The following is a 17294-nucleotide window of genomic DNA, read 5'->3' on the forward strand; positions in this document are numbered from 1 at the left end:
AAATACACTGATAATGACTAATATAGCACTGGAGAAAACACGACACCTGAAAGGTCATTGGTAAAGTAGGTCACATGGCTGTAGCTAGACATACTGCAGTCACATACAGTAGGCTAGTTGGGTGAGTCGCAGTACAAATACATGTAATTGACCCACATGTACTATCATGACTTTATCTCTTGCACAATCCTGTGTTGTTGTGATGTTTCCTATCTATTGGTCCAACTATCTTAAGATTTAAGCTTTCATTCTTTAGAAAGCGTGGAGTCAGCTGTGCCCATGCAACCATTCACAGCAAATACCTCGCTAGTTTCCTTACAAATATATCTGAGTTGCGGTTATTCAGTGAAACAGCAGGGGGCACTCTAATCCAATGCTGTGAGAACCTGGTACGGAGAGGAAGAGGCAGGGAGAGAGCGAAGTAACGGGGGAATGTTCCGGGCCACAGGGCATCTAACTGTTTGATCAGGCGTGGCCTTTCACGGACCGAGAGAGAATATCAGCGATGACGGAACATCTCGTCTGACATTTCTATTATTTCGTTTCTATGACTCTCGCAGAGGAGGGAGGATAGAAAAAGCTACATTATTCTATGATCAAGAGCACCGAACGAGAGTGAGAGAGGAGAAGGGACACAGAGGGAAAAGAGAGTGAACCGAAATTGTGCCTCATGCATCCTCAAGAGAGTGCAAATGTCTATTGTCCTCGTCCTTTGATTTTTACCAAGTTGGAGTGGAGCAGCGTGAAATGGATCCTCTTCAGATAACATTGTATAGTACATTTCACTTTCCCATCAGTAGTTGCTCTCTCACGGGCAGGGAAAAAGGTATTCTGGCTCTAAAACGTACAGTAGTTGCATCCATATTTAAATTCCAACTACTCCCAAAGTCCTGTCCAGATTCATGGTAGAAAGAAACAGAAATGTACTGATGCAGTACATCATAGTCAGTATGAGAGATTAATCTAAGCAAATCACATCAAACTTTATTTGTCACCATGCGCCGAATACAACGAGTGTAGACTTTACCGTGAAATGCTTACTCTATTAAAAGCCCTTAACCAACAGTGCAGTTCAAGAAAAGTTAAGAAAATATTTACCAAGTAGACTAAAATAAAAAAGCAATAATTAAAAGTAACACAATAAGAATAACAATAACGAAGCTATATTCAGGGGGCACCGGTACCGAGTCAGGCTGTGGGGGTACAGGCTAGTTGAGGTAATTTGTACATGTAGGTGGGGGTGAAGTGACTATGCATAGATAATAAACAGCTAGGAGCAGCAGTATACAAAAGGGAGGGGCGGTCAATGTAAATTGTCCGGTGGCGATTGTATTAATTGTTCAGCAGTCTTATGGCTTGGGGGTAGAAGCTGTTAAGGAGCCTTTTGGTCCTAGACTTGGCGCTACCGCTTGCCGTGCGGTAGCAGAGAAAACAGTCTATAACTTCGGTAACTGGAATCTCTTACAATTTTATGGGCTTTCCTCTGACACCGCCTATTGAATTTGTCCTGGATGGCAGGAAGCTTGGCCCCAGTGATGTACTGGGCCGTTCGCACTACCCTCTGTAGTGCCTTACGGTCAGATGCCGAGCAGTTGCCATACCAGGCGGTGATGCAACCGGACAGGATGCTCTCGATGGTGCAGCTGTAGAACCTTTTGAGGATCTGGGGACCCATGCCAAATCTTTTCAGTCTCCTGAGGGGGAAAAGGTTTTGTCGTGCTCTCTTCACAATTGTCTTGGTATGTTTGGACAATGATAGTTTGTTGGTGATGTGGACACCAAGGAACTTGAAACTCTCGACCCGCTCCACTACAGCCCCGTCAATGTTAATGGGGGCCTGTTCAGCCCGTCTTTCCTGTAGTCCATGATCAGCTCCTTTATCTTGCTCACATTGAGGGAGAGGTTGTTGTCCTGGCACTACACTGCCAGTTCTCTGACCTCCTCCCTATAGGCCGTCTCATTGTTGTCAGTGATCAGGCCTACCACTGTTGTGTCATCAGCAAACTTAATGATGGTGTTGGAGTCGTGTTTTGCCACGCAGTCATGGGTGAACAGGGAGTACAGGAGGGGACTAAGTACACACCCCTGAGGGGCCCCTGTGTTAAGGATCAGCATGGCAGGCATGTTGTTGCCTACTCTTACCACCTAGGGGCGGCCGTCAGGAAGTCCAGATCCAGTTGCAGAGGGAGGTGTTTAGTCCCAGAGTCCTTAGCTTAGTGATGAGCTTAGTGGCACCATGGTGTTGAACGCTGAGCTGTAGTCAATGAACATCATTCTCACATAGGTGCTCCTTTTGTCCAGGTGAGAAAGTGCAGTGTGGAGTGCGATTGAGATTGCGTCATCGGTGGATCTGTTAGGGCGGTATGCGAATTGGAGTGAATCTAGGGTGTCCGGGAGGATGGTGTTGATGTGAGCCATGACCATGCTTTCAAAGCACTTCATGGCTACTGACGTGAGTGCCATGGGGCGGTAATCATTTAGGCAGGTTACCTTCACTTCCTTGGGCACAAGAACTATGGTGGTCTGCTTGAAACATGTAGGTATTACAGATTCGGTCAGGGAGAGGTTGAAAATGTCAGTGACAGTTGGATCCACGCATGCTTTGAGTACACGTCCTGGTAATCTGTCTGGCCCAAAGGCTTTGTGAATGTTGACCTGTTAAAAGCTTTTGTTCACATTGGCTACCAAGAGCGTTATCACACAGTCATCCAGAACAGCTGGTGCTCTCATGCATGCTTCAGTGTTGCTTGCCTCGAAGCGAACATAAAAGGCATTTAGCTCATCTGGTAGGCTCGCGTCACTGGGCAGCTCGCGTCTGGGTTTCCCTTTGTATTACATAATAGTTTTCAAGCCCTGCCACATCCGACAAACGTCAGAGCCAGTATAGTAAGATTCAATCTTAATCCTGTATTGACGCTTTGCTTATTTGATGGTTCGTCTGAAGGCATAGCGGGATTTCTTATAAGCGTCCGAATTAGTCTCCCGCTCCTTGAAAGCGGCAGCTCTAGCCATTAGCTCGATGCGAATGTTGCCTGTAATCCATGGCTTCTGGTTGGGATATGTATGTACAGTCACTGTGGGGACGACGTTGTCGATGCACTTATTGATGAAGACGATGACTGAGGTGGTGTACTCCTCAATGCCACTGGATGAATCCTGGAACACATTCAAGTCTGTGCTAGCAAAACAGTCCTGTAGTGTAGCATCCACGTCATCTAACCACTTCCGTATTGAGCGAGTCACTGGTACTTCCTGCTTTAGTTTTTGCTTGAAAGCAGGACTCAGGAGGATAGAATTGTGGTCAGATTTGCCAAATGACGGGCGGGGGAGAGCTTTGTATGCATCTCTGCATGTGGAGTAAAGGTGGTCTAGGATTTGTTTCCCCCTGGTTGCACATGTGACATGCTGGCAAAACTTTGGTAAAACTGATTTAAGTTTGCCTGCATTAAAGTCCTCGGCCACTAGGCGCGCCTCTTCTGGGTGAGCATTTTCTTGTTTGCTTATGGCCTTATAGAGTTGGTTGAGAGCGGTCTTAGTGCCAGCATTGGTCTGTGATGGTAAATAGACAGCTACGAATAATATAGATGAGAACTCTCCTGGTAGATAGTGTGGTCTACAGCTTATCATAAGGTACTCTACCTCAGGTGAGCAATACCTCGAGACTTTTTTAATATTAGACATCACGCACAAGCTGTTATTGACAAATAGACACACACCCCACCCCTCATTTTACCAGAGGTAGCGTTTCTGTTCTGCCGGTGCATGGAAAATCCCGCTAGCGCTATATTGTCGGTATCGTCATTCAGCCACGCCTTGGTGAAACATAAGATGTTACAGTTTTTGATGTCCCGTTGGTAGGATAATCTTAATCGTAGGTCGTCAATCTTATTTTCCAATGATTGCACGTTAGCAAGAAGAACGGATGGCAGTGGGAGTTTACTCGCACGCCTCCGGATTCTCAGAAGGCTGCCCGATCTGCTGCCTCTTTTCCTGCTGTCTTTTCTTCTAAAGAAGAAGACCAATGTCTCTTGACCTTCCATATGTGGTATCTCAATTTGATCACTCTTTTGTTGCTGAGAATTTTCCTACATGGCAAGAAATGCGAACTTGTAGTGTATTTTGGTTTTTAAAAGGCTTCTAAGGTTTGTAATTTCCACTTTGAAATTTCAGACTTGATTTGCCCTAACGAAAATGCATCAACATCTACAATAAAAAATTCCATTAATTATAATCCACATAATAATTCACATTTCCTGTTGCTGCGGGATTATTTTCCTGCTGTAGCAAACTAGCTCAAATTAAGATCCTACATCTCTATAAATATCTCCCTTCCCTTCCAGAGTAAAAGAGAAAGGCACATACTAAAACCTTAAAGCTGAACCATAGAATTCTCCATATCCTCCCAGTTGTCCACTTCAACATTCTCTCACGACGTCTAATAGATTTATCTCATAGCAGGAGATGATGTTTGACACAGATGTACTGACCATAGCCCAGCAATGGGCTCTTCTATTGTTCTGCATCCATTCAAAGGGTTATTGATGTCTCTCCTAACGTGACCCTTTTGATTCGAGCCGTTCGGACAATAGAGCCAGAAGCCCAAACAGATGGGCAGGTTTCTACACACAGAGGAGGAGACACAGACCTTGGTAAGCTATAGCTGCCATAACGTTACTCTAATGTTATTCTGTATCCAGTCATTCACATCACAGCAAACCTTAACATCATATGATACAAAATGCATAATACCAGCTGTATTTCTGTATTTTGACAGTTTTATTCTTGAAAACTTGATTGCTGACATGCAAAACATGTTGGGAGTATATCAGCAATGGACTAATGGAACAAATACCAAAATATATTTTTGGGGTGGAGTTTTCCTTTAACCAAGGGTGGTAATGACAATGTAATGACAGGTACTCTGTGAGGGGTGAATGAGTGTAGATATCTATAGGTATCTCAGAGACTGGTAATAGCTGCTAGACCGTGGGTGTGTTTTTCTGTGTTTGTGCTCTCAGTGGGTATTTATGACTGAACTGGTTGTGTGTGTGTGTGTGTGTGTGTGTCTGTTTGTGTGTATGTGTGAGTGTGTGTGTCTCTGTGTACATGCGTGCGTGCCTTACCTGAGCACGTACCCCAGGTATCTGTGAGGAGGGTACTGACCCCACCCTTCCCCTGTACAGCAGCGTTTCACTATACTGTATAGCAGGGTTTTACTGCAGCCACTGAGGTGCGAGTGGAGTGGGCCATTCCTGGGGTGCAGTGGAGCATCGTAAGGACAGATTGGAGCTGATGTGTGATTGTGTGAGGGCAGGGACCCAGAAAATGGACGGTTATTGAGCCCATGCTATGGGGAGGGTTCAGCAGTACAATGTCCCATTCAAACCCTGGATGTTGCACAATTATACCCATGGATACTGATGCATACTGATGGTGGAACACAAAAATGGGAAGAGATTTGATAAAAATACAAAATTCACTTCCTGGTTGGTGTGAGACTGAGCCACCCATGGTTGAAATTAGTGTTTGGGTGTGAGTGAGGGTACAGACCATTTCATCTTTAATAGTGTCATTATCCATTTGTGTAAAGACTAATCTCTCATGGAAGAAACCTTAGACTTGTGAGAAATGATGTCTATTCATGAGGCACTCTCAGTTAACAATGGTAAGATCACGGTAAAATCATCATTGATAAAAGAGGTCGGATTGTGGCAGAGCAGTAATCTTTTTCTGACCACACTTCAAAAATAGGAAGTCTCAAAACACCATGATTGTGTAATGAAATCATGAAAAGTAGCACACCTCAACTGAGATCTGGTGTTTGGAGGGTGTTTGAATTTAAACCCAATGGAAGTGTTTTAATACACCGAATGTGTTTTAAAACAGAAATTAAGTACTCTGAAACACCCAAAGTGGTTCTTCAACCTGAATTTTGGAGTTTTTAAGAGAGTGTTGTAAAATCACTTTTTGGGGTTTCAGTGCATGTAAAAAGGCTGCATCAAAACTAAAACTTGTTTTTCATACAATCAGCGACCCGTCACTGATGGCCTGTCATACAATCAGTGTTTTGAGCCCCACATTTTTAGCAAAAAATAAATAAAAAATAAAATAAATATACATATTTTTGGGGGGGACTTGCCTGTTTTGCATGTTATTTTGGCATTAATGTATGTCACATATCAGTTTGCAAATAATGTACATTTTTTATATATATCATTCAGTTAATAAAGCTGCATACACACATGGTCTCTTTTTGTTTTCTTGAGGAAGGCAGCTCCAAAATGCAGGTTTTTCAGCCTAGCTCAGTGCTCTCTGTGGTGGTGGGGCGAGACAGCAGAAAATAGGAGCATTGCGCCGTGATTGGCTCAGTGTTCTGTCACTCATAGGGACAGTATGTCATCGTCAAAGTTCATTGACAAAATTTGCCCACAAAGGACCGCTGCACCACCTTCACAAGGTGAGTCCAAAAATGTTTTGTATGCTGCTACATAAATTATGTAATATACCAGGGAGATATGTATACTGTAGCTAAGAAAGTAATACTAAGTGTATGTTGTGTAGTAAGTTGTTAGTAGCCCATGTGCCTCACCCTAATAATTTGATCTATTTTCACCAACGCGAAACTGTAAAAACATTGTTCGTGGCCCAGTGTGTGCTTGTTTGCCAACTTTTTTGTACAGCTTTGACAGTGCTACTGATAGTAGTGGTGGCGCTTGACTTGCACATGCAAATTAACGGGTGAAATAGTGTTATATGACGTGTATCTTTTTTGACACGCGGAGATCTAAACAGCGTTCAGTGTGCCTCACCCTAATAATTTGGTCTATTTTCACGTTTTCATTTTGTCTACGGTTCTAACTTGGTGGTGCACATGTAGCCTTTAACCTGTTTTAGAGAAATGTAAGCATTGAATATTATAAGAGCTTTCATTGTCTGCTTATATTCCCCCTTTATTTATCCATGGTTCTGACTTGGTGTACAGGGAGAACACTGCAAGAATGGCCCATGTTCTGAATTCTGCCGCTGTACATTTCAAAAGTGCTGAACAAATAGTTATATTTACTACGTCCGTCGTCGCTCGCTCATTAATGTCTTAATCGAATTACGGATTGCCTCTTATTCGCTTGTCGTCCCCTTATGCCATCGGTTGTACATCTCAATTGTCAGTAGAAACCACATTTGTTTAAGCAAAATCAGCCATATCAGCTATGAGGCTAAATGAAATGTTTCGCTGCCAGACAAGGCTCTGCTGAAAGCCAGTTGTAGAAGTGGTAAGTTGTTGGGACTCTGCTGTTGGGACAGCTTTATGTAGGCCCTAACAGTTTGTGTGCACCGTTTGTCACTGTTATAGTGCAATTAATGTATTGTTTAGTGTTGTGGCTTTGCTGGCATGCATTTTTTTTTGCCCTACCAAGATTTACATGCTAAAATTGCTACTGCATACAATCAATGGTTTATGAATGCAAATGGTTTTTAGACTAATTATTGATTGATGATAAGACAGTTTGGAGATTATTTGTTGTGGAATTCCACCTTAATTATTTCAATGATTTATTTAGACAGATTGGAAACAGGAGGGACAGTAAGATGGTATATTTCCTTGGAATTTGACCCACTCAACCACATAGCCGAACTGTAAGAAATGATTCTGAGGTGATTTGAAGTTGACTACCTGTAACGTACCCGGGTTTGTCACCCCTCTCCCTAGCGAAAACCGGGGTTAAATTCCTGCTCCAACCATTCAATCTGTTTCTCCCACCTATCTGTATCCCCTCTGTCATTTCACAACTGTCTTAATAAATTGTCAAAATACCCCCCAAATATATTTTAAAACATTTATGTAAGTTGTTTCAATTATTTGTTCATTTCCTTCTACCAAAAATAATGTAAGAATAAATCCAACTTCATTTGTTGCTCAAAATGTAAGTATCTTTCATGAGGATAACCAAAGAGAGAGAAAATTGAGTGATCAAACTCATTGGAAGTCTGGTTTTGATCAACTTGCATTTCCTATCTTGTCGCTTCATTTTGACTTTATGATTCTTTCACACAATGTTGTATGCATTTTTGAAGAAAAAAAAGTAGATTTATATTGAGATTCAATGGGGACAGAACCCATTCCCGAACTCATGATTGCCAATGGAAGAGGCAAAGGCAGATTCCTCAATCCTTGCAGTTCAGCCTGGAGTTAGTGCTGGTGATTTGAACACTGTGTCTGACAATGCCTGCCAAAATGGTATAAAATGGCAAATTACATAAAACAATGTTAAAAATCAGCACTTCAGAAAAAATGAAATAATTCTACACTAGAGAGGATTCAAAATATCATAATGGGGTTTAGAAGCTATGAACAGAGGAAAGGACACCAAAAGAGAAGGTATCTAATTCTGCTCGGAACAAGACTCAAACACCAACATAGTGTTTTCAATATTTTCTGTTAGTGCTCCCAGTTCCTGGAAAGGTGTTGCACAACACTTGATTTAGTGGTGTTACAACACACCATGTAATGTTTCAAAACTTCTCAGGATGATGTTTCAATATCAGAAAGGTTTCGTCTCCTTCAAGTTGGTGGCAGCTCAGTTGCCACTAGTTTTGGTTTTACAAAGCACTTCATTTTAACAGTGCAACAGCAGCTAGGCTAGAGCCTGTCTGTTTCTGCTTAAGCCAACTCATTTGTCTATGTCATGCCTAACAAAGGTAAACCCAGCTGGCCCTTATAAAACATTCCTTTCGTTCCCAAACTAACAAGTCAAACATCATGCACTATATTCAATTTATTACATGTATACACTAGATGATTGACGGACCAAACAAGAAAAAGCTCAACTGCTATTTCTCTTCTCCTTTGTGAGCCATTGGTGGCTTGTCATCAATGTATTGATTAGTAATTTGTTATGCTTGGGATATGGGATATGGTCTGGCCCTATCACGCAGAAAGCGAGGTCAGTACAGGTGCATCAAAGCTGGGACCGAGAGACTGAAAAACAGCATCTATCTCAAAGGCATCAGACTGTTAAATAGCCATCACTAGCATATTAGAGGCTGCTGCCCTATATACATAGACTTTAAATCACTGACCACTATAATAATTGGAACACTAGTCACTTTAATAATGTTTACATATTTTGCATTACTCATCTCATATGTATATACTGTATTCTATCCTATTCTACTGTATCTTATTCTATGCCGCTCTGACATTGCTCGTCCAAATATTTATATATTCTTAATTCCATTCCTTTACTTTAGATTGTGTGTATTGTTAGATATTACTTGTTAGATATTACTGCGCTGTGGGAGCTAGAAACACAAGCATTTCGCTACACCTGTAATAACATCTGCTAAACACTTGTGTGACCAATAAAATTAGATTTGATTCAGACCGTTTGCTATGAGACTGGAAGTTGAGTTGAGCTCAGGTGCATCCTGTTTCCATTGATCATCCTTGAGATGTTTCTACAACTTGATTGGAGTCCACCTGTGGTAAATTCAATTGATTGGATATGATTTGGAAAGGCACACATCTGTCTATTTAAGGTCCCACAGATCTGGGGAAGGGTACAAAAAATGTATTAGGCTACGGATGAAATAAGTTATGTTGAACTTCACAGGGTGGTGAAATTGCACAGAGATGAGCTTGATGCTCCTTTCCAATCAATATCCAGGGTCTTATTCTGGTGACATGATGATCAAATCAAATCAAATGTTATTTGTCACATGCACCGAATACAACAGGTGTAGACCTTACAGTGAAATGCTTACTTACAAGCCCTTAACCAACAATGGAGTAAAAAAATTATAATAATATTCTGAATAAGAAAGAAAGTAACGAATAATTAAAGAGCAGCAGTAAAATAACAATAGTGAGGCAATATACATGGAGTACCAGTACAGAGCCAATGTGCGGGGGGAACCGGTTAGTAGAGGTAATAGAGGTAATATGTACATGTAGGTAGAGTTACTAAAGTGACTATGCATAGATAATAACAGAGAGCACTAGCAGTGTAAAAGAGGTCAATGCAAATAGTCTGGGTAGGCATTTGACTAGTTGTGTAGGAGTCTTATGGCTTGGGGGTAGAAGCTGTTTAGAAGCGTCTTGGACTTAGACTTGGCGCACCAATACCGCTTATCTTGCGGTAGCAGAGAGAGCAGTCTATGATGAGGGTGGCTGGAGTCTTTAACAATTTTCAGGGCCTTCCTCTGACACCGCCTGGTATAGACGTCCTGGATGGCAGGAAGCTTGGCCCCAGTGATGTACTGGGCTGTACGCACTACCCCCTGTAGTGCCTTGCGGTTGGAGGCCGAGCAGTTGCCATACCAGGCAGTGATGCAACCAGTCAGGATGCTCTCGATGGTGCAGCTGTAGAACCTTTTGAGGATCTGAAGGTCCCATGCCAAATCTTTTCAGTCTCCTGAGGGTGAATAGGTTTTGTCGTGCCCTCTTCACGACTGTCTTGGTGTGCTTGGACCATGTTAGTTTGTTGATGATGTGGACACCAAGGAAATTGAAGCTCTCAACCTGCTCCACTACAGCCCCGTCGATGAGAATGGGGGCGTGCTCGGTCATCCTTTTCCTGTAGTCCACAATCATCTCCTTTGTCTTGATAACGTTGAGGGAGAGGTTGTTGTCCTGGCACCACACGGCCAGGTCTCTGACCTCCTCCCTATAGGCTGTCTCATCGTTGTCGGTGATCAGGCCTACCGCTGTTGAGTCATTGGCAAACTTAATGATGGTGTTGGAGTCGTGCCTGTCCATGCAGTCATGAGTGAACAGTGAGTACAGGAGGGGACTGTACACGCACCCCTGAGGGGCCCTCGTGTTGAGGATCAGCATGTGTTGTTACCTACCCTTACCACCTGGGGTTGGCCCGTCAGGAAGTCCAGGATCCAGTTGCAGAGAGAGGTGTTTAGTCCCAGGTTCCTTAGCTTAGCTTTGAGGTGACTATGGTGTTGAACGCTGAGCTGTAGTCAATGAATAGCATTCTCACATAGGTGTTCCTTTTGTCCAGGTGGGAAAGGGCAGTGTGGAGTGCAATAGAGACTGCATCTTCTGTGGATCTGTTAGGGCGGTATGCAAATTGGAGTGGGTTTCTGGGATAATGGTGTTGATGTGAGCCATGACCAGCCTTTCAAAGCGTGTCATGGCTACAGACATGAGTGCTACGGGTCAGTAGTAATATAGGCAGGTTACCTAGTGTTCTTGGGCACAGGGACTATGGTGGTCTGCTTGAAACATGTTGGTATTACAGACTCAGACAGGGAGAGGTTGAAAATGTCAGTGAAGACACTTTTCATTTGGTTAGCGCATGCTCGGAGTACACATCCTGGTAATCCGTCTGGCCCTGCTGCCTTGTGAATGTTCGGCTGCGGAGAGCGTGATCACACAGTCGTCCGGAACAGCTGATGCTCTCATTCATGTTTCAGTGTTACTTGTCTCGAAGCGAGTATAGAAGTGATTTAGCTTGTCTGCTAGGCTCGTATCACTGGGCAGCTCTCGGCAGTGCTTCCCTTTGTAGTCTGTAATAGTTTGCAAGCCCTGCCACATCCGCCGAGCGTTGAAGCCGGTGTAGTATGATTCGATCTAAGTCCTGTATTGATGCTTCGCCTGTTCGATGGTTCGTCCGAGGGCATAGCGGGATTTCTTATAAGCTTCCAGGTTAGAGTGCCGCTTCTTGAAAGCGGCAGCTCTACCCTTTAGCTCAGTGCGGATGTTGCCTGTAATCCATGGCTTCTGGTTGGGGTATGTACGTACAGTCACTGTGAGGGCGACGTCATTGATGCACTTATTGATGAAGCCAGTGACTGATGTGGTGTACTCCTCAATGCCATCTGAAAAATCCCGGAACATATTCCAGTCTGTGCTAGCAAAACAATCCTGTAGCTTAGCATCTGCTTCATCTCACCACTTTTTTATTGACCGAGTTATTGGTGCTTCCTGCTTTAATTTTAGCTTGTAAGCAGGAATCAGGAGGATAGAATTATGGTCAGATTTGCCAAATGGAGGGCGAGGGAGAGCTTTGTATGCGTCTCTGTGTGTGGAGTAAAAGTGGTCTAGAGTTTTTTTACCTCTGGTTACACATTTAACATGCTGGTAGAAATTTGGTCAAATGGATTTATGTTTCCCTTCTTTAAAGTCAACGACCTCTAGGAGCGCCGACTCTGGTTGAGCATTTTCCTGTTTGCTTATGCCGGTATACAGCTAATTGAGTGCGGTCTTAGTGCCAGCATCGGTCTGTGGTGGTATGTAGACAGCTATGAAAAATACAGATGAAAACTCTCTAGGTAGATAGTGTGGTCTACAGCTTATCATGAGGTACTCTACCTCAGGCGAGCAAAACCTTGAGACTTCCTTAGATATCATGCACCAGCTGTTGTTTGCAAATATACATAGACCGCCACCCCTTGTCTTACCAGAGGCTGCTGTTCTATCCTGCCGATACAGTTAAAACCCGCCAGCTGTATGTTATTCATGTCGTCATTCAGCCAGGACTCGGTGAAACATAAGATATTACAGTTTTTTATGTTCCGTTGGTAGTTTAATCTTGCTCGTAGGTCATCCATTGTTTTTTCCAATGATTGCACGTTGGCCAATAGAACAGATGGCAGTGGGGGTTTACACGCTCACCTACGAATTCTCAGAAGGCAGCGCGACCTCCGCCCCCTTTTTCTCCGTCTTCGCTTCACACAAATGACAGGGATTTCGGCCTGTTCCCGGGAAAACAGTATATCCTTCATGTCGGACTCGTTGGACTCGTTAAATGAAAAAACTTCTATCAGTTCACGGTGAGTAATCGCTGTTCTGATGTCCAGAAGTTATTTTCGGTCATATGTACAAAATAGGTTACAAAAATACATTACAAACAATGCACAGCGGGTAGGCACTGTATCTGTGAGCTGTTGGCTAGAGCACACATGCCAAGACCAGAGTAAAGTGTATTCACACCCCTTGACTTTTTACACATTTAGAGCTTTACACACCTGGATTGTGCAACATTTGCCCATTATTATTTTTTTAATTCTTCAAGCTCTGTCAAATTGGTCGTTGATCATTCCTAGACCATTTTCAGGTCTTGCCATAGATTTTCAAGCAGATTTAAGTCAAAACTGTAATTCGGCCACTCAGGAACATTCAGTGTCTTCTTGGTAAGCAACTCCAGCATAGATTTGGCCTTGTGTTTTGGGTTATTGTCCTGCTGAAAGGTCAATTAATCTCCCAATGTCTGGTGGAAAGCAGACTGAATCAGGTTTTCCTCTAAGATTTGCCTGTGCTTGGCGTCATTCCGTAAAAAAAAGGATCCTGAAAAACTCCCCAGTCCTTGATTATAAGCACACCCATAACATGATGCAGCCACCACTATGCTTAAAAAATGGAGAGTGGTACTATGTAATGTGTTATATTGGATTTGCCCCAAACATAATGCTTTGTATCCATGACAAAAAGTGAATTGCTTTGCCACATTGTTTGCGGTATTAATTTAGTGCCTTGTTGCAAACAAGATGCACACACACATTCCTTCGGCAAAAAAATTGCAGCACCCCCACCACAAAACATCTTCCCGCGGCTATGAAAATGCGCATATTTTCTTTATGTAGATTTTTTTATATTTGCATGAAGATCTGTCACCAATTGGATGGAAACCTAGCTATTTAATTGTTACCCCGAAATGATTTGATATTGAGATAAAAACGGTTGCATTGGACCTTTATACACGGAACCCACATATTGATAACAGCAGTGTACTGTAGCAGTGTAACCTATAACCTCAGCTCTCATAGTTACAGTAGTGTGTTTTGTGTATTCTCAGAAGCATTGATAGTAACAGTTTATTATTTTTCATAGCAGCCAATGTTCTGTGCACTACTCGCCTGGTTCCCTGCAGTCTGGGCTCTACAGTTAGCCTATACAGAGGGCTTTTTGTTCAAGTCCCGCAGGACCAATCTTATTCTATGCTTTATCCTTTCCTGACTGCAAAAGTCTGTAGTACACCACCTCAGTGCAAACAAAATCTGCTTAACACAATATTATTACAGATGAACAAAATGAAATCAGATGACCCAAGGCAGTCTATTTCACTGAGGTTTATTGCGTCATAATCTTCCATTTTTTAAATTAAATCTTTCATTTTTCCCTATCTCCTTCCTGCTTTTAAACGAAAGGTGATTTGATATCTCAACACATTCATTTCCCTGTTTATTGACTGTGGCACAGCTACAGAAACACATGCAGTGGAGTGTGGGATACGCTCTGGAGGACTGGAGGACTGTGGCGACAGTAAAGAACATACAAGCTACTGTTTTCTCAACAGAACACCAAGATAAGCTTTCTTGCAAGATTACAGCTGAAAACAGCGCCACACCTCGTGGGGTACACTGTAGTGACATGTGGTGAAGTCGGTGGCTGGGTAGGCAATTATCAAAGCGGATTTACTCACAAATAAACCTTGATGAAGCCCAAGTTCACCATAAAACAGATAGCTCCAACAACCAGATTCATATTGTCTATTAACTAAACTTGAGAAACAATTTTCACCAAAATGTAAACAACAATGTAGCCAAGATTCACATGTGATAGCTTCCGATAGTGGCATATTTCACATCATCCGACAAAATGACACACTGCTCAACTCAGTCAGCCATAGAGCCACAGTTACAACCAATAGGTGGCACTAAAATATATGGACACGTTTCATCCGAATCATTTGCAACGCAAACTCCATAGCTTTTCACAATGGATTTACAATTCCTCCAATCCACTGTGAGCAGTGTGGGCAAACACAGACATATTAATATGTACAATATTATTGCACACACACATATATAATAAATACAGTTCTACGGAAAAGTCCATATCAACAATCAAAATTACTCAAAAATGCAGTGCAAAATGTAAAAAACTGTCTCATCAAAACGAAACCCGCAAATTGCAAAGGAAAATGCATTTAAATGAAGTCCGTTCGTCTGTCTTTTACTGCTTCAATCAAATCATTCTGTATTCTGTTTGATGTACCGAAACAAGGTTGAAGTGTCCATGTGTCTAGCTAACCTTTCGCCTTTTTCGGCAACTCCACATAGTTCAGTTGTCACGTTTACATGAGCTTGTAGCCTTCTTTGAGGCGCAGAACCATAAAATGGCGCCGATAGAGAGGGCAGCCGTGCTTCTAGCCCCTAGGCAACTTTGCAGTATTTTATTTTTTTATGTGTTATTTCTTACATTATTAGGCCATTTTGTTTGTGTGATTACATACAGCCGGGAAGAACTTTTGGTTATCATAAGACTTTTCCGAATCGGATCCTTTGTTCGTACCCCCCCAGGGCAATTGAACTGATTCCAGAGGCTGACCCAAAACATCGCCGGCAGAGAAGAGGTACTCGGAGTGGACTTCTAGTCCGACTCAGGAGGCGCGCACACCACCCATCGCTTCCGAGTATTTTACTCGCAAATGTTCAGTCTCTGGATAATAAAGTTGATGAGCTGAGGGCGAGGATTTCCTTCCAGAGAGACATCAGGAATTGTAACATACTCTATTTCACAGAAACATGGCTCTCTCCTAGATGTACTGTCTGAGTCCGTACAGCTAGTTGGGATCTCAGTTCATCGCGCAGACAGGAATAAATATCTCTCTGGGAAGAAGAAGGGCTGTTGTGTATGTTTCATGATTAACTACTCATGGTGTGATTGTGATAACATACAAGAACTCAAGTCCTTTTCTTCACCCGACCTAGAATACCTCACAATCAAATGCTGACCGTATTACCTCCCAAGAGAATTCTCTTTGGTTATAGTCATAGCCATGTATATTCCCCCTGAAGCTGATACCACGACAGCCCTCAAAGAACTTCACTGGACTTTATGCAAACTGGAAACCACATGTCCTGAGGCCGCATTTATTGTAGCTGGGGATTTTAACAAAGCAAATTTGAGGAAAACGCTACTGTAATTCTATCAATACATTGACTGTAGTACTCGCGCTGCCTAAACACTCGATCACTGCTACTTCAACTTCCCGGGATGCCTACAAGGCCCTGTCCGCCCTCCCTTCGGCAAATCTGACCATAACTCCATTTTGCTCCTCCCTTCCTATAGGCTGAAACTCAAACAGGAAGTACCTGTACTAAGGACTATTCAACGCTGGTCTGACCAATCAGAATCCACGCTTCAAAAATGTTTTGATCACGTGGACTGGGACATGTAGCCTCCGAGAATAACATTGATGAATATACTGATACGGTGACTGAGTTTATCAGGAAGTGTATAGGAGCTGTTGTGCCCACTGTGACTATTAAAACCTACCCTAACCAGAAACCATGGTTAGCATTCGCGCAAACTGAAAGCGTGAACCACCGCATTTAACCATGGCAAAGTGACTGGGAATATGGCAGAATACAAACAGTGTAGTTATTCCCTACGTAAGGCAATCAAACAGGCAAAATGTCAGTATAGAAAAAAAGTGGAGTCGCAATTCAATGGCTCAGACACGAGACGTATGTGGCAGGGTCTGCAGACAATCACGGACTACAAAAGGAAAACCAGCAACGTCGCAGACATCAACGTCTTGCTCCCGGACAAGCTAAAACACCTTCTTAGCCCGCTTTGAGGATAACACAGTGCCACCGACGCGACCAGCTACCAAGGACTGTGGGCTCTCCTTCTCCGTGGCCGATGTAAGACATTTAAGCCTGTTAACCCTCGCAAGGCTGCCGGCCCAGACGGCATCCCTAGCCTCGTCCTCAGAGCATGCGCAGACCAGCTGGATGGTGTGTTAATGGACATATTCAATTTCTCCCTATCCCACTCTGCTGTCCCCATATGCTTCATGATGGCCACCATTGTTCCTGTACCCAAGAAAGCACCCCGTAGCACTCACTTCTGTCATCATAAAGTGCTTTGAGAGACAGGTCAAGGATCATATTGAAGTGGGTTGAGGGTGTTACCTGACACCCTCGACCCACTTCAATTTGCTTACCGTCCCAATAGATCCACAGACAATGCAATCGCCATCGCACTGCACACTGCCCTATCCCATCTGGACAAGAGGAATACTTATGTAAGAATACTGTTCATTGAGTATAGCTCAGCATTCAACACCATAGTACCCTCCAAGCTCATCATTAAGCATGAGGCCCTGGGTCTGAACCCCACCCTGTGCAACTGGGTCCTGGACTTCTTGACGGCCTCCCCCAGGTGGTGAAGGTAGGAAACAACACTTCCACTTCGCTGATCCTCAACACTGGGTTCCCACAAGGGTGCATGCTCAGACCCTCCTGTGCTCCCTTTTCATCCATGACTGCGCGGC

This window comes from Salmo trutta, chromosome 21, assembly GCF_901001165.1.
Source record: "Salmo trutta chromosome 21, fSalTru1.1, whole genome shotgun sequence".
NCBI classification, from domain to species: Eukaryota; Metazoa; Chordata; class Actinopteri; order Salmoniformes; family Salmonidae; genus Salmo; species Salmo trutta.